The following is a 26,547-nucleotide window of genomic DNA, read 5'->3' as shown; positions in this document are numbered from 1 at the left end:
ACCTTGTTACACATTTGCTTGAGCTAGAATAGCAGAGCAGGTTCACCATCCTTAGCAAATTCTGTAATGAAGGAGAAGTGGCAGTCCCAGAGAGCATCATTCTCGAAAAGTAAGGCATGAAAATGGAAATGAGCTATTTCCAGGTTCAAAGCCCATGGCTGCAGAAAGGTTCTCAGTTTCTCAGGCCACGATTCTAGACCAAATAGACCACTCAATGTGAAAATAAAGTAAAACAATAAAAAAACCTCTGCTTATATAGCAGTACAAATTTGATCCAGAAAAGGCTTTGGCACAGAATCTTATTTCCACTGTATTGGCCAGAGCGCTTAACTCAAAAGTATGTTCCTTATTTACACCAGGTGCAGATGGACGGGTAATATTTGAATCAGCATAAAGTCAGAGCAGCTTAAACAGACAACATCTGATCCAATGTAAATTCTGCAAGTATAAAGTTAACCCCAAAAATGTTTTAAATGAGCCATAGGATTGAGTTTATTCCAGACAGTGCAGTGACACTGACTTTTTTGACACATTTGGTAATAGAAGTCCTAAAACTAGATTTACTATATAGTCAAACCACTGCCTCAGTATCTCACGCAAAGTAAAGGCATGACCCCAATCTTGGCCAAAGTTTGCTGAAAGAATTAATGTCTTGCTTCTGAAGTGTCACAAACGACCAAAACAACCAGTAGATGGGAATGAATACTTTTGCGAAATCAAGCATCTGAAGGTGATTTAGAAGTTCCCAAAGCTTAGGGGGGAAAAAGTACCTGCCCGCTGTAAGGAACCAAATCATCTTCACTGGCCACCTGATTATATTATGGTACTATTTATAAAACTCAACAGCAATTTTACTTGGAAAAGCTTTTGTTTGTACTGCATCTCCAACCAATTGGCTTTCAAGCCACAGAACGTTTCACTGGCTTTTGCACAATCAAAATCTATTTTTATAATTAGTAATCTAACCACTTCAGATGCCTGTTACAGAGGGGGAAAAAACTATTTTGTTTTAACATAGCAACTATTGTGCCTATCACAGAAAGCAGGGCAAGTTGAACAAGCTCATATTAAGCTTACGGTGAACAATCTAAATTGTCCCAGTGTTTTCCTGTAAGAAAGATGGACAAAATGTTTCTTCTGCTAATAAACTTCTCTGAAATCAGCTGTTGGGAATCAAAGAATCACATTTAAAAAGAAACAAGTGGAGCTCTCCTCTCCCCTACTCTGCACTGAAGGGCTGCAGAGTACAGGTGCCTGAAACAGCCAGAACACAGCAGCAGCGTTCACACACACGTTAAAGGAGGTAGCTGTGCCACTTGCTTCCTCGCTTCCTAATACCGTCACAGATGCATTTGTCTCTTCACTCGGATGTTCTTCGAGTCAATGTATTAACTACTGCCAAACAGAAGCACCAACTTCTACACTTCCAAGAGTGGGGTCGTTCTCTTCATCTGTCAAAAACACTACAAACCAAAAAAAAAAAAGACCAATTTCCCTCTCTCCCCAGATAACTGTTTATAGAAACCCCACTTGTATTCTGTAGTGCCATATGCAGCCAGCTCTGCTGATGACCATGTCTATCATAATTATTACAATAGTAATTTTTATTTTTATGCACAAATTGGTCCCTCTCTGACAAGGGCCAAAACACATCCAAATGTCATGAGGAGGTAGAAACTTCAAGTATTATCCTTGGAGGTTCCTACCTAGCAAAATGATTTGGCTCCTCTTCTACATTTTTGCTTTGAAGAAGTTCGGAGCACTCCAGTGTTTGTCATTTAAACTAAGGAGGACTTGGTGGTATTACAGACCAAAAAGGGCACATCCAGTTCTACCAAGCAGAAAGATGAGGACACCGCAGCGCGTTGCTTCTCTGGCTTCATTACTTGTGGAAGGCAGGATTTATCACTCTGGGGCCGGTGCCCTCCCCTGCGCTCCAGGCACAGCTTCACACTGGCAGGCCTCCAGTGCAATGCTGCATGGCTCTCAGGGGGGTGGCAGTACAGCTGGTTTCGTGAGCCTGCAACTGTGTTCACTGTGTCCCCAAGAATTTGGGGACCACAAGTCTTACGAATAATAGTGCAATGTGAAGCGAGAACAGCAGCCAAAACAGAGCTGCTTCCTCTCCAGTGCCTTTCTTACCCCAGAAGTTCTTTACCTTTCTGCATCCCTGCCAAGGTAGGGCAACCAGACAATTTAAGGACAGACCAACAGGCAAAGGGGTAGTCAGCAGGCTTCTTTGCTGAATTCCACAGTCAGGCTGCAAAGAGGACAAGGAAATCGGTATTTGCTGGAATGAGAAGCCAGGCTTCTGCATCTCATTGACACATATATTAAGAACAGCTAAATGTCTATGAAGTAAACGTCTGCCTTAGCTTAAGTCAGCAAATCTTAGCACTATTCACTTTTTCTTTTTTAAAGTATACTCATATCATGGATGCATTGATAGACTTGATGGTGAAGTCTCCTCCTCCCTTCCTTTCCCGAAGTATCTTGTAGCTTCACAATGCTGACCTTTCACCAAGAAAATCCCAGATTTTTCCTGTACAGCTGCAGTAAGAACTGCCTACACCTCCAGCACTCTCCCTTTCACTTCCTCACACAGTGCCTACCTTTCACAGTCGTGCTGCAGGACAGCTCTAACGTAAAGCTCAGCTCAAACCAAATCTCCATTGCAGTTTAGAGCCGCATCTTGTGGGTCATTTTACTTTTTTATCATCATGAGACCACAGAAGTGCGATGAGAAACCAAAAATGGCCATCACATAATGGGCAATGAGTTCTGTGAGCGGCAGATCTCATATAGCTCTCTTTACTATGGAGCCAAGTCTTGAGGCTGCACACTCGTGTGGATTCTCCAGAATCCAAAAGGCATCATGTGCTTCCAACAACCTGTTTCTTTGTAGAAACAGTAATACTGACCTTCTTTTATCCAGCTTTCTACATCCATGAAACTCCTAATGATTAAACTGCTTTGAGGCCTCTACCTCTCTGTTAAACGTAGTTGAAATTTGCCACCAAGTTCAAAAGCTGTTAGGAGGCAGAATGACAGAGAACGTGATTTCTCTTCATTTCTTTAAGAAATCAGGTTAAAAACAAAGAGAGCATATGCACTAAGCACACTGTGGCCATTTTATGAAACACATATCTATTTATGAACTCAGGAGGAAAAATCAAGCCATTAATTCCATATATGTACATTTCCAGCTCTATTTTGTTTTTTCATTTATTCCTATCATGTATGTGCAATCCCCTGAAGTTCATGAAGCTTGCATGAACATGAGCATGAAATTAGAATTTGGTCCACTGAGTCTAATACTCCAACCCAATGACAATTAATGTGCTTGACAGTAACAAAACCTGCTGGAGCCAGTGTTACATCTTTAGTCTTTTGTTCTCAGTTTTTCTCATCATGCTACTTCAGTTTTTCAGCTGTTTCTGCTTTATTGTAACATATTTATCTCCACTTACAAAACTAATTACCAACATCCTTTGCTCTGAATGTGATAACCCTCAACCTAAATTCTGGTGCTATCTTATCTACTTCAGTAACATTTTCGCTACTTAAGGAGTTAAGAGCGAAACCATTATGATACTAAATTCTAACATTCTATTTTTCATACATTCATATTAAAAATCCCGCTTATCATGAATTTCTGAAATATGCATATGGAAGAAGAGCTTAAGCCAAGCTCAGGTCACAAAGATGCAAATTCATTTCTGAGTTGTGAGGACTAGAAACCTCCAATAGAATAATTGATATTCATAGAATCATAGAATCAGCAAGGTTGGAAGGGACCTCTGGAGATCATCTAGTCCAATCCCCCTGCTCAAGCAGGGTCACCTAGAGCACGTTAGACAGGGTTGCATCCAGGTGGGCTTTGAATATCTCCAGAGAAGGAGACTCCACAACCTCTCTGGGCAACCTGTGCCAGTGCTCCGTCACTCTCACAGGGAAGAAATTCCCCCTCACGTGCAGGTGGAACTTCCTGTGCTTCAATTTTTGCCCATTGCCTCTTGTCCTGTCACACGGGACAACTGGAAAGAGTTTGTCCCCATCCCCTTGACACCCTCCCTTCAGCCACTTGTACATACTGATAAGATCCCCCCTCAGTCTTCTCTTCCCCAGGCTGAAGAGGCCCAGCTCTCGCAGCCGTTCCTCATAGGGCAGCTGCTCCAGCCCCCTGATCATCTTTGTAGCCCTACGCTGGATTCTCTCCAGCAGCTCCATGTCTCTCTTGTACTGGGGAGCCCAGAACTGGACACAGTGCTCCAGATGAGACCTCACCAGGGCTGAGCAGAGGGGCAGGATCACCTCCCTCCTCCTGCTGGCAACAGTCTTCCTAATGCACCTCAGGATACCATTGGCCTTCCTGGCCACAAGGGCACATTGCTAGCTCATGGTCAACCTGTCATCTGCCAGCACTCCCAGGTCTTTCTCTGCAGAGCTGCTCTCCAGAAGGTCAGCCCCCAGCTTGTACTGGTGCCTAGGGTTATTTCTCCCTAGATGCAGGACTCAGCACTTGACTCTTGTTGAACCTCAGGAGATTCCTCTCCACCGAGCTCTTCAGCCTGTCCAGGTCTCTCTGAATGGCAGCACAGCCCTCAGGTGTGTCAGCCACTCCTCCCAGCTTGGTATCATCAGCAAACTTGCTGAGGAGGCACTCTGTCCTCTCATCCAGGTCATTGATGAAAAAGTTGACCAGGATGGGACCCAGTACTGAGCCCTGGGGGATGCCACTAGCCACAGGCCTCCAACTAGACTCCACGCCACTGATGATGGTCAATAGGAACAACGACAACCAAATCAGAGCAACAAAGCTTTTCATAAGCATGCAAAACTCTTTGGAGAGCAAAAAGCAACCCACGTGAGGAGCACATGCCCTCAATCAGCAGTCCTTGTTCATGCCTCCTCTACTCTTTATATGTTTTAATTATATTATTATGAGATTATAGATGTACCAAATGAACTTCATGAGAAAGTAAGTTATTAAATAAAGTACAGATGTAGACAATTTATGGCTGAGTACTGGTGAGTACCACCGGAAATAACTATGAAGTCTCCCCTTTATTCCATGAATCTTGTGCTAAGAAATTACCTGGCTGTCGGGCAGCCTTTCTATGCAGAGATGATCTACAGCCACAGCACAGCTAAACAACCTGCAACCTCTACTGCCCTATGAAGAACCTCCAGAAGAAGTCCGTACCTTACTAGGACTTTAGCCACAGGCACTCCCTGCTTTCAAAACTTTGAGGGAGCTTTCTATCAAGATACGAGCTGCTCTGAAAATCAGGATAACCAGTTGTGTAATTTGTGCTTTGTAGATAGAGAACCACAGAATATGTGAACAAAGCACAGAAAAAAAAATCCAAACAACCTGATGGAACTGCTTTACATGGGGATAAAACAGCACTTGAGACTACACATCACTGCACTTGAGGGGCAGTTTTCCCTCTCTTCTCATGAAGTATTACAGACACAATTAAGCCTTTTCGCTAGCAGCAGAGTATTGTGCTTACACCTCTGCTAGAGATGCAGTTTTATTTTTCTAACTTGTTGCTACAGTATCACAAATAAAAACACAAGTGATGTTACAATGGCTATTTTCCAAATTTAAACAGTTTCCTTTCTACCATGCTAAGTGTATGCATGTGCACACACAGAGTAAAATTAGCAGGTGTGCACAAATTCCAATTCTGCTTAACATACATACTCAGTTAACTCAGCTTCTATTTAAATAAATGCATCAAGTAACTGAAATGAAAACTGATTTGCTGAGAAGTCTGTGACCACAAGACAACCAGCACAGGGAAGAAATTCTCTCTCGCTTCAGGCATGTCTTTATCTACAAAGAAAACACTGGTATTTTTGTAGTAATTTTCTGCTTGTGACAGAAAAACTGGAGTGATTCTGTTGCAAGTTCACTGGGTAAAACCAGCCCAAAACAACAACTTCCATATCTGAGCTGAATATCACTGTGAACTACAGTGACATCACTTCTTCCATGGTACAGTTTTGCAGTAATTGCAAGACACTTGAACATTAAAGGATTCTCTATTTTGCTTTCCTATAAAGGAGTTCCACTACCTCAAGATCTGCTTGTGCATGTATCTCTCTTATTCTTATCATACTCCAAGTTTTATCTTTAATAGAAGAAAATTGAATAATTTGTGTCAAAAAAATAAGAGCTATTCAGTTCCAAAAGAAGCTGCTCTTGAATAAGCTCACTGCAGCACAGCTAAGCTAAACTGCAAGTTAACACCTGTATTAGAGCACAGCTTTCCCACTGAGAGGTGCTGCTCACCAGTCTCATGGGAGAACTGGTCCCATTTCCCTCCTGAGCACTGACCACTCAGTCAGCCTCAAAAAATCAACCTTGAAAACACCACTTCACAGGAAGAGTTGACTAGGCAGTCTTTGCTGCAGTCAGACACGGACATGGAAGAAATCAACTCAAAGCAAGGAGCGCTCATGTTCTCAGCAGCTTTTGGGCATGGCAAGAGGCATAAAGGAAATGGACCTCGGTGGCTTTTATGCCAAGAGTGGTAGTGGTGCAAGTCTACAATTTAAAAGAAAAAGGAAAAGAGGCTAAGTATCAGTACATGACATCTTATGCTAAAAAGCACCCAAAATAAAGAGAGACAAATAATGATAACAGCAAATTTGCTGAGTCCCTCATGGCAGGGCTCCTCAAGGTTATGGCTCTGGAGAGGCAGTTAAAAGTGATTCGATAGAAATGGCTGTTAAACACCTTCAGCAAACTCTACTCCGCCACTCTGGCTCCCTCTTTTGGGAACTGTAAACTTTCTTTGTGGCTACTATTCTTCACCTTTGCCTCTTTAGCTAAAACCCAGAAGCTCCTGCCGCCATCAAGAGAGAAGCGGGTGCTAATCCTTGCAAGCTCCCCTGTTCCTACTCCTTCATTCGCATTACACTTTCCTCTTCGTTATACATACCAGCAACTTCCCGGGCCGGTGAAAGAGAGGAGGATTTATGCCATTCAACCTTTGTGCACATTGTTGCCGGCGTAGCCTGCCCGTCTGGTATTCAGTTTGTACATCAACACCGAGCCCTGAAAAATGCTTGTCGGGTTTCCAGTTTTTGCAGGCACCGAGGGCAAAAGCAGGCTGTAAGAAGCTCTTGGATAACTTAGCACACTCCAGCAGATCTCGCAGTTCCACTCCGGCTCTCTAGAGGTGAGCCAAGTATTTTCTGTCCTGCTAACTGCTCCCTGCAATATGACTCCAAGTGCTACAGTAAGGTCTTCTGCCCAATTTCAAGTGTGGCAGATGACAGGCAATACTGGGATGTGACACTTGCCAAGAGGTATTGGGATATGATTTCTCCCATGCCCCTGGTGCTAAACGGTCCCTTTCTTTTCCCAGCCGGTTGCCCTCTTCAGTGAAATCATAGAATGGCCTTCAGCAGCATCTTCCCTGCTCAGCAGAATTGAAAGATACAAATGTGGAATTTATACACTACGCATCTCTTTATTCCTATACACAATCTGATACCTGTGAGAGCCAACAGCTAGGTGGAGCTTATTGCCTGGCTTGGCAGCAGTTCACACACCTTTCCACCATCACACTGGAAATGAGCAAAACTGCCACAGCGCCACAAAACAGTTGAGTAGCTTTGAACACTTGCCACGAAAAACAAGCCAATAAACCTCTAGTAACCGTCGTATTTGTGTGCTTCTGTCTTGCTCTCGAAGTTCCACTGCAGGTACAGGAAATCTTTTCCTTTTTGACAACATACAGCTTCAGGATGCCGCAGATGCAGAGTGCCTCTACAAACACCTACAGGCTACCTGCGTGCTTGTTTGGCTCATGCTCCCCAGTGAACCTGCTCAAGCTGCTGCTTACAAGTTCGGGTACAAATGCCATAGCAATCTCGTTTTAAGGTTTCCAGATCTGAGCTGGCCAAACTGGAGGCAAGCAGAGCAGGGTACAGCTGCTCATGAAGATCTGCTCCAATACACACTCATGCCACCTCCTCCTCAAATTGTGGGAGCAATGGAGGCATCTCTTCACAGCACAAAGAGACAGGAAAGGACAAGAAACGCTTCCCCAGACTTCTGGGCAGTGTTGCAGGAGGCAATACGCTTCTCCCCAAAGGAGGGCAGTGATGGGGATGGCCCGTTTTAGCTAAGTGGCCAGGCAGAGACTTGGAAACACTACTCCTCCACCCCGCAGGTAAGCCAAGGAAACCATCCCGCAGCTGGTGGGACCTTGTAGGGGGAGAGCTCCTCCACAAAACCTGCATTAAGTCCATCATGGTGGCAGGCAAGACCTGACACCATCCTGATGCCATCAGAGGCCTGCGAGGCCTTTGCCTTCCCCCCCCAGTCTCTCAGCCCAGGATGGGCTAGCACCCACAGCAGGGAGTATGGAGGATGGCAGTACTGTGGCGCATCCCCCACAGGGAAGAACCACAGCTGCGATGAATTTGCTCCACATCTCAAAGGTCCAGAGCAGCCCCGTTACATCTGCATTCCGGCCTTGCGGCTCGAGGTGCAATGGCCCTGTGGCTGTGGGGAGGAGGGGGGAGGCGGAAGGAGCCCTCTGCTCCCTCTTCATTGGGAAGGGACCGAGAAGCACTCGAGCACCTTCCACCACACCGCGAACGCCAGCAGGCGATGGCGCCGTGCCACGAGCCATGCCCAGGGACGCAGGTCAGCACATATATCTAGCACAGGACACACCAGCAGTTTCCAGGATAGCTGGTGTAGGTCTGAGAGCATTTCATTGTAATCCAGTTGTCACTTGGAAAGAAATGGTCTCGAAGTAATTACTACCGTAACGAGAAAGAAGTGTGGGAACTGGCAGCGAGGACAGCACGTACTCCACAGTTTACGCCAAAAGGTTGGGCTGGCCATAACAAACATGCTTATGGAGCCGGCTCACTACTTGCCTTATCATGCCGCAGTACGCACCTATGCGTTGCTACTGAGTCCCTGCGAGCCCTCCAATCTGTAGTAAAATTTTCATTTTGACAGAAGTATGAATTCTTTTTTTTTCAGGGAGTGTGGCAAGAGTATCAAAACTCTTTCCTCTCCACAAAAGTAACCAATGCCATCTTAGTTCTTCCTGGTGAGCTAAGGCATAAATTATCACATAAAAAATAATAGAAAAGTTAAAATAAACATTGATTTTTTTTTTTCCAAGAAGGACACAGATGGAAAGCAGCAATTCTTCACAGTTTTTAAATGGCTTGGAACTGATTCTTGCCTTGCAATTATCTTCACAAATGCTAAACTTGTTATACCTGTTACAGATCATCAGCTTCTCCTACTTTCATTCTTTCTGTAGTTTTAGTATTTATCATTACTGCTCACAAATACCTTGAATATGAGGCAGACACCACTCCACTGACCAGTAGAGCTGGTGTTTCTGTTCTCATTGCTATGACAGTTCAGAAGTGCTCTGAGAAAACTGGTTAAAGCACAGAACACTGCCTCGTGTTTAAGAATACAAACACCAGCCTCAAACACATTCAATTTGCTTAAAATTATATTATTTTGAAGAACTCCGGATTTTTACCCTCATCTGATTTGAGGTCAAGTCAGGATTTAAACATCAGGAAAACATATTCTGCATTTAGTAGCTCTATTATTTTCAGCTTTTCCTGTGGCACAAATGCTGATACTGACATTTTCCCCTCAAATGTAAGCATTTTCAATTCCTGTTGTGAAGAAAGACTTTTTGCCTTAATTACTTCTGGTTTTGATAGAGCTAGCAGGTGTAGAGAGACTATTTTCCTCATTTGGACTAGCTAATTCAAAGTTGAAAACCCAAATGAGAGTTGAAAAAGCAAAGAGCCTCTTGCTCTTCTAAATAATAAACAACAAACAAACGAACAAAAAAACAGGTAGAAGTAAATGGCAGCTCTGAATTTTAAATAGGGCCAGACCTTCAATGGTACTGAAGCCCTGTTTTTTGTCTATTCTCAAAGTGAATGTGGTCTAGCTGCAGCTATTCTTTTTAGTAGAAAGAATTGCTGTCCACAGTGTATTTTTTCAGAGTAATTCAGTATCCTTCCAAAGCCTTTCATTTTTTTCTGCAGTTACAGGGCTAGATAGCTTCTCTGTACAGGTGCAAATGCATTTTTACGAATACAAAAATCTGACACTACAATAACTATGATTGGTACCATAAAGAAGGATTTGCACACATTTATGTCTAGATGCTTTAAAAATGCTCCTGTCAGCATCAAAAGAATGCTATGGGGAAAATGTATTTTAAAAGAAAGGAGGAAAGCAAGTATTTAAAGAATAACACTTTCATAAGTATGTTTGTCACTACTGTGACTCCTACTGTGCTTGCTATCTTGAGACTGACTTCTGTTTCGTACCCTGTACTAAGACTCCCATCAGGCTGCATATTCTGAAGTTCCATCAGTCAAATCTTAGACTAGCTGCAAGACCCCAAAGAAATGATTACAGACATATTTGTGTTAGTTTTAGTCACCAATAATTGTGTGTATGTGTGTGTGTGTGTGTGTGTGTATGTATTTATTATGGTGGTTAATTGCTTTGTTTTTTTTAAGTCCTTTTGTTCTTGAAACTAGCATTTAAAATTCTTTTGTTTAGGCAATGTTCATGTGGCTTTACTAGGTTAAAAATCTGTATGTATAGATTACATTATATATATAAAATATATATAACATTATATATATAATACATATAAATTTTTTTATATATATATGTGTGTGTATATATATATATATAAAGCATATATATATTCATGCACACACACCCACACATATTTCTGTAGGAAACTTTGTGTTTTGGAACAAGGATTTACAATTTTGCAGATTTGGTGGAATATCCTTTCTTGAATTTCCCACTCTGATTTATACAAACCATAAGCCTCAACAAAAATTAAGAGTTCCTTCATTCTCTTTAAAGAGAGAAATTTGAAGGTTGGATTAGATGATCTCCAGAGGTCCCTTCCCACCTTACTGATTCTATGAGTCTATGATTCTATAAAATTTATTGACAGCAAATATCCAGAGTGCTAGCAAGCTATTAGCTAGTGGAACTGGCAAATAAAGTAGTGAACTCAGTGACAGTAAGTGATTTATTTAAATGTTTAGGAATGTTTATCAGTCAGCCTACATAAATTTCATAACGCCGGTAATTCGGCAATCTCCACAGAACAGCAAAGGGTGTAAAGCAGTACAAATGTAAACATTGTATAAAAATGCAGTGTTTGAAAAAATGTTGCCTGTTTCCATCTCAGTGTATTGTACTGCTTCTGGATGAACAGAAGTGCACTGTCCTAGATGGCCCTTGCAGTCACACGCCCTGGAATGGAGGCACATTCCCTGAAGTGAGCCATACAACTGCAAAACAGAAAACTTGATACATGTAGCTGCTGCTACCCAGGTCAACATAAGTTCAGTCCAAGAACTGCACCAGGTAAGCACCAACTTTCCTCAAAGCTGTAGCTTCCCAGGATCCCTTTGGAATGGAGGGCAGGAGCATGCAGGATACCCAGTGTCTATACTCAATCAAGCCACCTGCTGCAAGAGCTGAGGTGGCGAAGAGTAGGAGGGAGATGGTGGTCTTGAAAGATAGAAGGTGAAAGAGTAGAGAGCAGGGAAGAAAAAGGTGGAACATAAAAACAAAGCAGGATAGGGAGCAGAGATCATCAGTCCACGTGCCCCTCCAAAATCTGTACATTTGAACTTGCAACGCTGACCTGCCTTCTGTGCATCACACTCCACCTTCATGCCAATGTTTAGCATGTTATTTCACTCCCCCACTAAATGCAGCTACAGGAGTTATTGATAAGTCTGAAGAAATCCTCATTATTTTAATCTCTCCCTCTACTTGGAAAAACAGGGGCTTAAAACAATCATCTTATATTCTGACACCTATTTGACAGCTACTACTATGTCTCAGACACATAGTTAACATCTTTAATTTAGTCAGGCAGCAGCAGCTTACTGATTGACAGGAAAAAAAAAATTGGAATTTGGCTATTCATTTCCTAACCATCTGGGCACAGGAAGGAAACTGCGTGCACACGCATGCACATTTTGCATTGCTGCAGCCCTCTTCAACTCTGCCCGTTGCATCAGCTTCCTCAGATTAGGTTTACTCCCAGTGGACCAGCAAAGCAGGCATTAGTTGATTCAAAAATTTCTCAGGAACATCAAGAGGACAGTAAACTCAAATATACCTAATTTTATCTTGTTTCCTCTCCACATAAATTTTTATTTTCAGCAGTGTAGCTTCTACCATTGATCTCTAGAGAGCAACAAAGATTTTGTTTTCAGTCCTCCCCTCATCATAGCAGTATGTGTACAAAGTAGAAAGATGGTCTATTTAGTAAAACGCATTTGATGCTATTCCTGAACATAAGGCGCAAAACAGACTCCTAATGGCTTGTAAGTTTTATTTTTACAGCAATTTCTCAAGAACTCAAGATCCCATCAATTTTCTGTCCTTACAAGCACAGCTCTGTTGTTTTGCTAAAAAAAAATTGAATAAAGGCTATTATATTTTAAGAATAATATTTTTACTGACATATCATTTCATATTCTTGTTTCTAGTTAGTTTTCTCTGCAAAGTTTCTTCCTCTCCACTATGTTAATGCATTTTGGTATCTATACACTGATGGCATTTTTATCTTCTTACCTACTCCTGTATATACAGCTAATTAGTCCCCTCAATCTTTCTCTGCCTGACAGTTCCTGTGAGCACTTTATGATCTTGCTATATATCTCAGAATTTTGCTTTCAGCTTCCAGTTTTATAAATAAATTTGAGCATGTTAAAGTGAATAGAGTATGTGCTTGATGGTGACATGAAGGAAACTATCTTAGGGTGACTATTAATAAACCTGTATTTCAGACAATGGGACAAATGTGAGAAGGAGAGAGACCTGAGCTGTTGACTGCATCTTTTCTCAGATAGATTCCTAACACAATATGAGAGCTCAGGTCTTCATATGTACGAGGCCAAACTGTGGACACTTGCAAATGATTTAATTCTTTCTTTCCCAGACAAAAGGGCTGCCAAGAAAGAAAACGCCTGGTCTGCATCTGAGTTTACTTCAGTTTCACGATGACCAAACGTAAGGTTTTTTGGCATTTTGAATTGGTCTTGCCTATGAAGCAGCCTCCAGAATGCCGACTTACTGCTCACATTTGGACATCGAGTAATAATAACATGCATCAGTTCCTGAAATTTAGGATCAAGTTATTGGCCACAGTAGGAAGTTATCTTGGGACCATGTTATGAAGTATAAAACTTGATATGGCTTTTTTTATCCAGTCACCCTTCATCTTGCTGCACTATCCAAACATGGTCAGTGCAAATCTGCCTGGCAGTAATTATGTCAGGCACACACACAGGAAAGCCACAACAGACATATTATCCACACTAAGGTCTAAGTCCCACCAATACTTCTATTCCATCAGTGTCATTTCACACTAACTTAAAAAGCCTGAACAAGACTGTTGAGAAGATCAAGAACTTTCCACCAGCAACAGCCCTTCAAATTCCCAGAACTTATTCCAAAAGGAATTAACAGCAACATACCTTCCCTGCCAAGGCTTCCCTTCTCTATTTTTAGATATTACGAGAAGACCCTGATTGGTACCACTGCTAACTTTATTAACAGCAAACATGGAAGCACTGAAGTGAGTCGCCCAGAGGGGCTAACGAATCTCCACCCTTGGAGAGTCTCAAAACCCACCGGGACAAAGTCCTCAGCATCACACTAACTGAAATTAGTTCTGCTTGCAGCAGGGCTCAGCCTCAAAAGGCATGCCACCTTCTCTCCCCAACTCCTTAATGAATGCTTGTAAAATTGTGAGCCTTCAGTTAGATCCCCATATAAAAAAGGATGCTGAGACCTCATATTCGGCTACAGAAAACTATCCTGGGACCTCCTCCTCCTTGACGTGGCATCAAGTGCACTCAACAGAAGGGTAGGCAATGCACTTTGAGCAACAATAATTAAGTCCAAACAGCCTGAGTTTTCACTCTACTTCCCAGGTGGTTTTTGCCGCCTGCAGTGAGCTTTATGTTGCCATGGCTACTCTTGCAAGCATTTCATCCCTCCTTTAAAACTAATCACATTCCAAATGCAGTGTAGATATACCCTATCAGGTAACCCAGCCACAGAGTCCCTCCCCCCACCCCCCTAGCTCTGCAAACCTAAGATTTGATTTAAAGCAAGTTCATCCCCTTTCCTTCTTAAGATAGATGCAAATTAAGTATTACTTAGAGCATTTGTTTCTGCACTCTTAATCTCTTCATTAGCATTAAGAGACGTCTCATCATTTATTGTGCTAACTCTGAGACACACATTCCTTTTTCAGCCATTTAATGGTATGGTAGTTTTTGATAACACACTTTCAGCAGCTGCAGTTTTCACTGGGCCAGGTTGATCTCTCTTGTTTACACCTAAGGATCAAATTCCTAGCAGGGAAGTCTAGTTCCACCTCCACTGTCTTTCCCCTCCTCCCTCCTGCCCCCAAAATAGAATTTATCCACTGCTTCCCAGGTGGAGATCTCAACAGTAACAGGAGATAGTCTACAGCAAAGAACACCTAAAAATATCACAAAACCCAAGTCATCATAAATATCTGAAAAAGCAGAGAGCACAGAAAAATTCCATCTCACGGCATTTCTGACCTCCCTCCATCCTTCCCTTCCCATCCCATCACAGGTTGGTTTCCTGTGAACAACAGCTCCTAAATCTTATCCTATCTCACATTGGAAAACGGAGTTTCTCTGAAAATCTGTGATTGGACATGGCTCACTGACTTCCCAGTCAAGCCCAACAGGAACGTGATTTGTCAGTTTGCCCAGCGACTGGGCTGAACTCTGGGTACAGTTATGATCACAGTGAGATCAAGCAGCTTACACAGGTGGCTCCTCAATGCTGACTTGACTTCCCAGAAGTTAAGCACGATGTCCATTACTGCAACAGTTACGCCATGAAGGTATGTATGTGTACAGGCATACAAATATAAGCAAAAATAAGGTGCCTGAGTGGTTCTAATTCATACAAAACAAATCACTGGTTTCTGGCAACATCTTCTAAATTTCAGAGTATTAAAGTCACATATTTTTCATATCACAGCCTGACATCATTTGTTTGCAACGGGCATCCAAATCAGCCATGGGGGACCGAGTGCCTGGAGAACTGTTGCACACCCCCAGGAAAATGGGAACAGCGTCCACCTCTCTGCAGTGGAAGTCTGCAACACAGCAGCTGCTGCAATGGGCATGAAAAGCAAAGTCCCTGAGGTCAACTTGTTTGCATTCAAGAGTAAAATCCTGCTGTGCCTGTGGACAGTAGCTCTCCCAATCTTTCCATTAGCCTGTAATATCTTACATTTTTCCTAATCTCCAATTCCAACAAATATATAGGAATTCCCCTTTTGTTCATATGTAAACATTGCTCTGGTTGCAGAGAGGAGCTTGAGTAACAAGATATTAATTATTAGAATGCAGTCTGCAAAAAAAAAAAAAAAAAAAAAGGATCTTAACAAGTAGTTCCAGGAGCCTGGTTCCATACGAATTTGCATTTTAGCATTGATTGACACTTCTACAACCTGACATCTCTGTATATATCTGATATCAAATAACACCCAAGCTTGGCACATTGAGAGAACTTGAGTGAGGTTGCTACAGCCCCAATCTCCTCTCCCTGGCCACTCCCACAGCCCCTCTAATGGCTTCAAAACATACAGCTGAGCAGAGGGACACAGAAAAATGTATTTGAATACCACAGTGGTGTAAGCTGTATTTCCATACCTAAGCAAGCTGAAAAATCAGCCAAGCTCAACCTCTTGAAGTCATCAAATTTAAATACACAGCAATGCTATTTTGGCCTGGATAAACTCAGGGTTTGTCTGTAAACACTGGCAGGGTCAAATTCTTAGGATAATGAGTTTTCAGATACTCAATATTTCCCTGTTTGCAGACCTGTGAACAGCAACCACAGCACAGAAACAGCCTGTGAAATCCAAATTAAGAAGACTGTTCAAAGCTTCAACTTTTCTGTAAAGTTTGCATTTATTTGAATGCATTACGCAGTTAAAACTGCATGGTTTGATCCTATCGTTGAGTTGGGAAGACACTGGAGGTTTGATCTCGAGGCATTTATCCCACAGACAACCATCAAGTCATTGCAGGACACCTATCTTCTCAGTGCTTTGGTTTAAGCTGTCTAAATAAAGCAGCAGTGCATACAGTGGCTTTCATACAAATGTGGTATACAAAGCACAGTAGCCCGTAGATTATGGGCACATTATCCACAGATAATAGACTTTATAAAGAATTGCATCATGTTGCACTTCATGTGTCAAGTGGGGATGGGGGAGACCTTTTCCCCATCATGTTTAGATGCATTCTTCTGTATGGCGCAGACAGCGGTATGCTACAGGCTTGAGAGAATTTACAGACCAAAGCATAATTCTTCTCTCCCTATCATTTTGTTTAAGAAGAAACATCAACTTCTCAAACCCAGAAACATCATCAGCTTCACAAGCACTAAGTTTCTAATTGCTTGTAGCCCAAGTTCTCTGCTCTGCTACCAAATACAGAGATAAAAATGAGGCAGGAAGGTCTGGAAGACACTGGGGATTTTTCCCCACTGCACTTCTCTTCCCTCCGTGCCCAGAGTCCCTCTGGGAGGACTGCACAGGCCTGCAAACTGAAGTAGAGCCTTTGCTCTCCAAGGCATCAATCCTTTTGATTCTAAGTCCTTATAAGAGCTGTTAAAGCAGTCTAGCATTAAGATATGCAAATAATGCACTAAATATAGATGAGGCATATATATTTTTAAACTCCTTCCTAAGAGTCCACCACCCATAAAAGGACATTCTCCCCATCCCAACCAGACTTGAAAGCCAGAGCTCAGAGGAGCAGTGCTTTTTCCATTAGCTGTACTGTTCCCTGAGGGGCTTGGGAACTGGTGCAGAAACAGTGGTAACAGATGAACTGGCTATTCATTTTTGCCTATTTACTTTCCCCATAAATCAATTTTCATTTAAGATAATATTTTAATAGACAGTCACCATACAGTCTCCCACCATGCTGTTCTCTTAAGAAACTCTTAAGAAACGCACAGATCAAATACTAACTTGACAGGAGCAGGTCTTTAAGTACATGTTTGATTAGTTTAGCATTTACACTGCAGAATTCTTAACCATCCTGGGGTTCAGCTACGCCAGACTCTGCAGACACGGAAGTGCCTTGCCTCCACTGGGTGTACATCCCATCCTCTAATTTGTGCAAATTAGGAACCTGTAGGTTATTCTACTTAAGATACCAGACTGATGGCAGCCAAAAAATACAACATGCAATACAAATATTCTCTCAATAAATAGAGTGATGGCAAATCCAAATAAAATGCAAGTGAAATTGGAAGACAGATTACATTAAAGATGATGTGCCAAACTATTGTTTCAAATATCTTGAGATCAAAAGATCAAAGCACAATTATATTCAATAAAAGGTTGGTGAAATTATGCAGCTCATTAAAACTCCCTGAATATATATGCAAGTATAGCACTGACCTTCATTCATCTTTTCCTCTCTCAGTAAGAAACCCTAAACTGCTGCAAAATAAAATACAATAGTAGTCAAAACTTTGATCTGAATTATTTCACTCCTAATACAGGAAAGTGCATTAATAAAATCAAAACCTTAAGGAGCTTCATTCATGAGAATTTCAGGTGATTTGGCAAAGCACTCAAGTTACAAGGCAGGGCTAGGAATGCAGTAAAACCACGGAGTTACATTATGTTCTAATAAGAAGTACACCAATTAATCTAACTACACAAAATTATTTTAGGTTCCTTCACTGGCCAGAAGCTGGAACTTTTTAACAGATTTGGCACAAGAAGTTGCAGGGAGAAAAGAAAGGAAATGAAAAGATACTTGTTTTGAATATTCTGTAGCTTGGAAAGACTCAGTTAAAAATACAAGAAATCAGAGCAGATGATGCTTATGGGTTCACCTTATATATTATTCAGTGATTACAAGCACAAGTAGAATGATAAATCTGCTATTTGTGTGTTAAGTGATCCACTGATTGCTAAACAAGGACAATTCTTGTAGGGTCTTACGTTGTGGGAACACTTCCACCATGGAAATTGTGTGACAGTAACGACTGACCAAAGAAATGTCTCCTGCTCTTTTCTTTTGCTCACTATCATCTCTGTGGCCTTTATTTTGCACTACAGGTTATACTACCTGTATATGTAATAGATTGTTGCAGTGTTTTGTGAGGCATTCATACCTGATATAAAAACAAGCCTACGTGCAGAGATGTTTGGGCCTGCGAGCCCTCTGGAGTGGCTTTTTAATACACAGCTACCTGTAATTTCAAGTGACTCTTACCGTAGTGCTTCCTCACACATCCTTCACTGCTGCTCCAGCACCAGCCTTTGCACATTTGAACGTTTTTTTTTTTTTTTTTTTTTTTTTTTTCCCCGGGCTGGATTTCCCAGGTTGTTGCAGAGGTCGGTGGCCTGCTTGCATCAAGTATGCAGCAAGGAAGCCAGCCAGCCCAAAGTCTGCAAGGTGCCAGTAAATCCCCAAGAAACAGAGACCCTTTGGCTCCTCAGATGGATTCTTTAGAGAGTACAAACTACGTTATCCAGAGGGTAACCAAACGCTTCCCATCTAGCAAGCTAATAAGGATGCTCCAATTCAAGAGAAGCAAAAGACCGTGGATGGAATTATAGGAAAACTGGGTTAATCTCTCAATATGCAAAGTTGATTCCCTGCTGAACTGGTGATCTCTCATCTTAATCGGCCCAGCCCTGTTTGAGAAGGGTTGCAGCAGTCAAAATAACAAATAAAAGATATATGCCCATATCTTTTATTAATTATTTATATATATTAAAAAAAGGTCTTTGTAGTTACTTCCTACAGAGCAGGCATCATGTTAAAAAAATCAGGAATCTAGAACACTTTATGAAAGTTAGCTATCTTCAAGCATCAATGCACTGAAGTGTTAAATGAGCCAATCAGAAAAAAAAAAAACACTCAAAACAGCTAATGTCACAAAAGCACTCTGAGGTACTAGGGTTAGGTTTCATCAATATCTAATCAGAAAGGTCTGAATAAGCTTTCTTTTCAGAAACAAGTAGATGATGTCATTAATGTTCTCCCAAACCTCGAGGTTATTGAGGAAGAGGATCTGATCTAATACCAGTTAATTCCTGCTGTGTGCAGGATTGTAATCTGCCCTGCAAACCAGTTCTGACCTGGATTCAAGTCAAGAATTTCAGACTGAACAAACCAGACTGCTCTTATAGACAGAAAAAATAAAACACCACAAATAAGAGATGAATGTGTTATGCCTATGTGTATTGCTCACAAATTTATAACATTTGTATCAATACAAAGGCACAAGTGATTTACATTACACTTAGACTTGAGTCAGGACACATAAAAATAAACACCTTGACTTTACTCACGTATACATGTACCACATAACTTTATTTAGTAGAGAGTATTTAGTTATACAGCTGTTAACAATACCTCTAAACTCAGCATTTCCTATGTTCTTTCCACACTAAAAACCGAAGTCAACTTTTACGTATGTTCATATCTTGAACATTTCTGAGAATAAAGAGATTAGTAATTACAGGGATTTTAATCTGTGCTATATCGTATGGATGAAAAATTATGTATCTGCAAAGATTCTCCGCAAAGCACAAACATAAACAAATTCATCAACATTAGAAATATATGTGCATCTATGTGTACATACACACTTGCTTGTAGTCTGGTAAATAAGACCATAACTATGTCAAGAAAACAACTTGGCAAAACCAAAACCAAAGTATCACCCCCCAGATTTTCATTTATCTGTCTATTCATTACTCCAAAAAACCAAAAACAAACCAATAAAAAACCCACGCATTACTCTGGAGATTTGTCCTCAGCAAAATCACATCCTTTGGAAAGTTTGCCAATGGCAACCATTTTAATTAAGTACAACTCCAGCCGGCTTTTTTTTTTTTTTTTTTTTTTTTTTTTTTTTAATGAAATGGCACGCAAATTTTCCACTAAAACTAATCAATGGGTTGTATTCTGGCTTCCCAAAGTTGCTATTTGCTGCAGACACAGCTCTAAGAAGTTCCAAGATTTCTTTCGGCTGCGAGTCTTGGACCGTAGAAGTCCAGAGCAGCGAAGCCAACCCAGAGCCCCAGAACAGCCCTGGCTCGTGCGAGGCCGCTGCTCAGCCCTCCCCACGGGCCACACTGCCGAGGGCTCCTCGGGCACCACGTCCTGCTGTCGGGACGCGGCGAGAGAAACGACGGACGAAGTGTTTCTCCTGAAGGCTCAAGGGCCGGGCAAAGGAGTTCACGTATTAGCTAGGTGCAGCAGTGGCGAGCCCGTCGCAGCCTGCTTGCCGCGTTGCGTGCCCACAGAGGCAACCGTACAAATGCTAAAGCAAGAGCATGAAAACTCAGGAGCATAAAAAGTTCAGAAAGGCTTTCACAGTTCAACAGGAGAGAAGTATTTGCCATCTTATCCAACACCTGCTGCAGCATCCTTAACCATTACGCTCTCAGCTAAGTAAAAACATACAGAAACGCCAAACACCACCACCAAGCCCCATGACAGCTAATGGGGCACCAGCACGAGTAGGGCAGGAGTGCGGGAAACCACACGTTACTACATGCATCACCCTCCAAAAGCAATTTGAAAGGGACCACCACTCTTCACCCCACTCCCAGGAAAATACCACCACTGCCGCGGCCCGGGATTCAACTTACCAGTACAAGTAATAGGTTAAAGCCAGTGCAATGAGCGTAGCGCAAACTCCAGCTAGCAAGCACATACCCGACTGGCCTACCAACATCTTCCCAATTTGTTGTTGCTTAATAAAACCAAAAAAGGAGGAGGAAAAATGGAATGGCACAAAACGGACGACGCGAGTCTTTGCTCGGAAAGTAAATCAGTCTTGACATGGAGGACGGATTATGATGACAAAAGCACATCGAGGTAAATCTGGAAGCTCTGCAGCTACTGAAACTGCCTGCTCAGCACCAGGGAAGAAAGCTGGGTGTCCTCTCCATTACGCTGGTTAGTAAGACACCAAATTAAAAAAGCCCCCCTTTCCTCAAGGATGACGGCATGATCGGGGCGTAAGTGGACTAATATTAAAAACAGGTAATACTTCTCAATAAATATTACTGTCAGGTGGTGTTGCTGACAAACCAAGCTTTTGCTCTAATCCAGTAATCTTCTTACAGCAAATTACCATGCTACAACCAATTGGGCTCGCTCGCCGGAGGAGGTGCGTATGGTCAGCGCCGCTGCCCGACGCTTTTAAGAGCTGACAAAGGACGAGGCAGGAACTGGAAAAAAAAGCAGCTCTCGCCATGGCCAGTCTCGTCCTTAGGCGAGGGGCCAACATCACGTTCGCGGGCGCCACAGGAAGGGTTCGGTGCTGGGGCGCCGGGCCCCGCAGCCCTCCCTCCACGCTCCTCCGAGGACGGCTCTGCTCAACGTACCACTGAACCACAAGCTGGTGCTTCCTCTCTTCTCCCTACTCCAAATGTAGCGTGGCAGGGCAGCCTGAGCCACAACGGGCACACTCCAGCTGCCGGGTTAATAAAAAAGAGATGCTGGTGTCTAGAGGGGGCGGGGGAAAGAAACAAGAAACCAACCAGCAGGCAACACTACACCGCTGCGGTGAGTAAGGCGCAGGGGCCTGCAGCAGTTCAACACCGTAGTCTGAACGGCCCAAATAGAGTCTCGGAGCCATGCCTACATATGGACACAAAAGTCGGGTGGAGGAGCACGGTTATTTCCATTCATCTACAATTTTACAGCTCCTTGTATTAATACAGTTATTTCACTGGCACCGCTGATACTCACGAGGGAAGACTTAGGCCCCTAAAAGGAACCAGAGGAAACAAAATCCAAAGTGCAGCTCAAATACCACGGAAAAACTCAAATGGTAGCCACCGACCCAACGTTTTCGTTTTCTCACCAGACTTTAGCAGCAACACTGCGGAAAGCTACTGAGATGCTTGCTAACTCCTCTAAATCCCTGACTGCCCTCTAAGTGGAGATTTTATTCAAGTGGAAAGAGATGTTACAAAAACACTTAAGAATGAAGTTTTACAATCAGAGATGTGCAGTATTTGGAATTATTTGCAAGCATGGACCAAAATAGTGTGTGGGGGGGTATGTGTCAAGAACTATTAAAAAAAAAAAAGAAAAAAAAAAGAAAGAAAAGAAATGACAGTTAAATTAAGAGATTTTCTCTGACATGAAATTCAGCAGAGCTGAGTGGAACTCAAGAGGCACACACATACACGATAAATATGACGTGTTCTAGGAAGTTTGGAGAGGAAGGTCCAGTGGATCTGGGCCTGTAAGAAACAGGCATCTCAAGCAAGGCAGCAACATCACAGCATTCATGCCTTAAAGGAAAATTTCAAGTGCCCCCTATGGGCAAATTCAAAAGGCAAAGTCTGAGGCTATTTTAAACACTCCTCCAACCTCACCTGCAACTCAACCACGTCCCCAAAGTGGTTGCATGGGTAACAGGCTTACTACTGTCCGCATCTCTGCAAGTTGAGGAGATGGCTTGCAACTGAATTCCTTCTGTGGGAATAAGCAGTTTTTACAGGCTCCAAGGGAATTTTTTACTGATTGTGCTCCCCAGTCTTATTTTGAGACCAGCCATACTGCTTTTGCTCTCAATTAGAAAATAAAAATTTTGTTTTCAAAACAAAAAATTGAGATACCAAAACACATACATAGTTCAGAGGTGACAGAAGGTTTCAAAGCATGCACAATCCATAAACTGGTACTTAGCCTATAGAGTTTCAGTAGATGAAGCCAAACCAACAGTCTCTAGGATTGCTGATCAATACTTTTCCAGATCACAATATTCAGTATAGAAATTGCATACGATGGAATGTGACTGGTCACAGGACCATCAAGATTTTGTAAATGAAAACCAAAGCAAAGCAGCAATTACAAAAAAACCCTCATTTTTTTTTAATTAGGAATTTGCAAAAATTGCCTATACTTAGAACAAGGCTTACTTGGTATTTCTATTATAAAATCTATTCTAAAATTATAGGCTGGTATTCAAACAATGATTCTATAATACTAGCCCTTATATAACAAACAGAAAGAAGTTATCTAACAGAAGCCCATTAGTACAAAATGATTTCTGAATAATAGGTCTCTTGTATTGTGTAAAATAATCAATGTTATGTAATTATATAGTGTTGCCAATCTTAGTCTCTGATGATTAAGAAAAAACTCAATAGTGTCTACTCACGTCTAAGACTACGGAAAACAATCCCCTCTGCTCAGGTGGCTGAATTTTAAAAGAAGCTGGGAATTCATCTTTTGTATTCAAATAAACTACAAAAGAAATTTCAGGAGTGCATCTACAGCACAGAATTGTAAAATTTAGGGACTCATCCAAAAGTCTGCTTTCAGCCACACAAAATTGTTTGTGGCTGAAAAAGGATGAGGAATATAAAAATGGAACCAAGGCAGAAAAATTGAGTTATCTTCATCTTATGTGCATCTAGAAAATTGTTTGTGATAGAGATTCCTTACCTGTAAAACAGGGATGAAAAATAAGGGATAAAGAAAATTCTTGGATGATCATGGATTAGATTTTTAAGTACGATAAGATGGATGACATCCTTTGCTTTCTGTATGGAAGGACTATGCAAAATCAACTTTCAACTATGAGAAACAGAGCCAATTAGGACATATCTGTCAACATACAAATATGCTACAGCTGAACAAGGACACAAGTTCTGACTGCTGCTAAATGAAGTTTCAATAAGCACTGTATGTGCATCTACAAATCCTTACCCAAGTTCAAAGCATTTCTTTGACACACCACTTATTAATTTGGAAGAAATTGAAAGTCTGTCTTTCAAGAAGTGCTGAGTTGCTTTCAGTTTTAGGTATAAAGCACTGCTTTTTGCAAAACAGGAACAATAAAGCTTGTTCTATGACTGCATCTACAATAACACTTTTCTTAGTTACCCCAGGACCACATGAGCAGCAGTGCCACTCCACTGAATGGCATGGGAAGCTGGTTCTCAGGGCTGCACGTTTGCAAATCGACCTCCTCCTAATGGGAGGCCAAGACAACATGAGACTCAGAACATTCACCTTTCTTACTCATGCTTTACACTTCTGCTCCGGTGCTTGCTACCACTATCTGAAATGCAAAGATAGAAAAACTTAATAAATAAATAAAAAAAAAAAAAAACAAATACAATAAAGAGAGGGCCCCAGATGGCAACAGAGAACTATCTGTATCCTGTGAAAGTCATAGCTTCAAAACAGAGACAGACAATAAGAAAGCTTTCCCCTGCCAGTGCTCTGCTATATTAAAACAAGAAACTCCACAGAAGAGCATGCACCTTATTTCACTCAAAGATACAATTCACCCTAAGGACGTACTACTCAAACTCCTAATCATTCATAGCTTACCAGCACACTTAGCAATAGTGAAAGGCTGCTCCAGAAGTATTCAGAAGCAGAACAGATGCCAGTTGTTTGTCACATACATTCTGCAGGCTTCTTCATGGGTCTGTGACAAGTAAGAATAACCAGCCTATAGTCAGTAAACCGACATTTGTTATACAGACAAGGATGTCTGATGTGAGACATTTTTTTCAGAGGAAATGTACACTTCCACCAGAAAATTTTTAAGCGTTTAAGTTGGGGGGAGGTGGGAGGCATGTGGGAGAGAGGGAGGGAAAGGCAAAAGGGAGGGAAACACGAAAGCTGTTGTTCTGAAGTATTTAGTTCTGGAAGAGCTCAATCACAAGGGAGACAAAAGAGAAGTAAAAATTCTAAAAGCAGAAGTGGTAGGTGTTCTGCTGGGTGACTAGTTGTCACTTAGCTTAAGACAAAACCCCATTGCTTACAGTCAGGAGGGAATAAAAGGTGAGAAATTTGGCTTGGAACAACAGCAGGTACAGAACCCAGACAGCTTCTCAATCAGTTCATGCAAGCTGAAATGGCAGTCTAAATTGTACTAGAGAATTTGATGCTGCAGAGGAGGATTACGTGCAAAGTGATGCTACTTTGTTAAGTGGTGTGTACAATCTGCTATTTACAATCCAAATGGTAACAAAGCAAGAAAGGTAGCGCAGGACAGAAGGACAGCGATCCACACCAACCCTCCTCCATTCTTCCTTGTACATAATCCAACTTTTATTCTCTTTCCTATCACCAGCAGCATGTTCCTATCTGCATACAACAGCTATACTTCTTTTGGATGATTTCACTAACAAACATTTTACAATGTTGTTATTGATCTGAATTAATAATTATCTTTGTGGTCAGATGGCTTTTTTGCATATTCATAAGACCAGATATCTTTCTGAAAAGATAGGGCACAGCTCAAAACACATAGATTGCAAAAACACATACAGACACACTAGACAAAGTTTTTGTTCTGTATTCTCAGACAAGATGATTACACTAGCCCATTCTGGCATGAATATCAATAATGTTGTTGCTGCAAGTGGGGAAAAAAATTCTTTTCTCCTACACAAATTTGGAGATCATATTTTGAATGCAAAGTTGAACTCTGTGCATGAACATATGCTTTTTGCACATGTTGAAGTCATCTTAAATTACAACCAAACCCAATTTATAAATACAGTATAAATACAGTTCAGAAAATTAACTTAGATGTGGAAAGTTTGTTGTTAATTTATAGTTCAGACTATAGTTCAGCTGACTGTTGGTTAACAGCTGCGAAGCTGAGCAGAAGCTGTTCTGCAAACACTCCAGCCACTTTCAAATCATGTGGGAGAAAGACTGCAAAGAAACAGCTATAGCTCTCCCCAATTCTTAAGAGCTTCCATCTCCTGGTAGCTTGGCATCCTATTGATAAATAAGCCTCTTGTGGTATATAGTTAATTCATATCTCTACAAATTCTTCAGGGCCAGAGACCCTTCTATGGTAACACACACACTTGAAGGATACTGCCAAAAAAGATCAAAAATCCAGGGCTGATTGTTGTTTTCACAATTCAGTTCCACTTGTTTAGCTTCCCCTGAATAGCAGGCTTTTAACGCAGTAATTGAGAGGGAGATGACCTAAATATCTTTTTACTGAAGGCTGTAGGGATGCTTAAAATGACTAGCCCACTAGAAATGCATGCCTTCTTTGCATCAGCAAAATTCAGAAATTGAATTTGCATGAATGGTACTCCACAAGTGATCACAAAAGCACAAAAGTTTGCATGAATGCTCTTTTTTTTTTTTTTTTTAATCATCATCTCATGTAAATTAGCTCAAACTAGATTAGATGAAAGGATGTTAAAAATACTGACATCGTAAGTCCCTTCACAGTACTATGAGTGCTGTGGTACTGAGACTAATCCAACTGTGAGAGATTTCTCCGACTCACCTAATCCAAGCCTCCAAACCAGATTAGCGAACGTGTGCATGGATTTCTTTTTTAACATTGTTTTACACTTCTGTGGGGGACACACAAGATAACTAGAGCACAGATTATATTTTCTGTTACTTAGCACAGTAATA

General features: G+C 41.6%; 1 protein-coding gene across 1 annotated transcript in view; it reads right to left on the bottom strand.

Annotated features, from left to right (window-relative positions):
* AGPAT3 (1-acylglycerol-3-phosphate O-acyltransferase 3) overlaps positions 1–26,547 on the bottom strand; it is a 98,417-nt gene that overhangs the window by 20,487 nt on the left and 51,383 nt on the right. The window lies entirely within an intron of this gene.

Source organism: Rhea pennata, chromosome 1 (genome assembly GCF_028389875.1).
Source record: "Rhea pennata isolate bPtePen1 chromosome 1, bPtePen1.pri, whole genome shotgun sequence".
Classification (NCBI taxonomy): Eukaryota; Metazoa; Chordata; class Aves; order Rheiformes; family Rheidae; genus Rhea; species Rhea pennata.
This window is presented reverse-complemented; position numbering and strand designations above follow the sequence as displayed.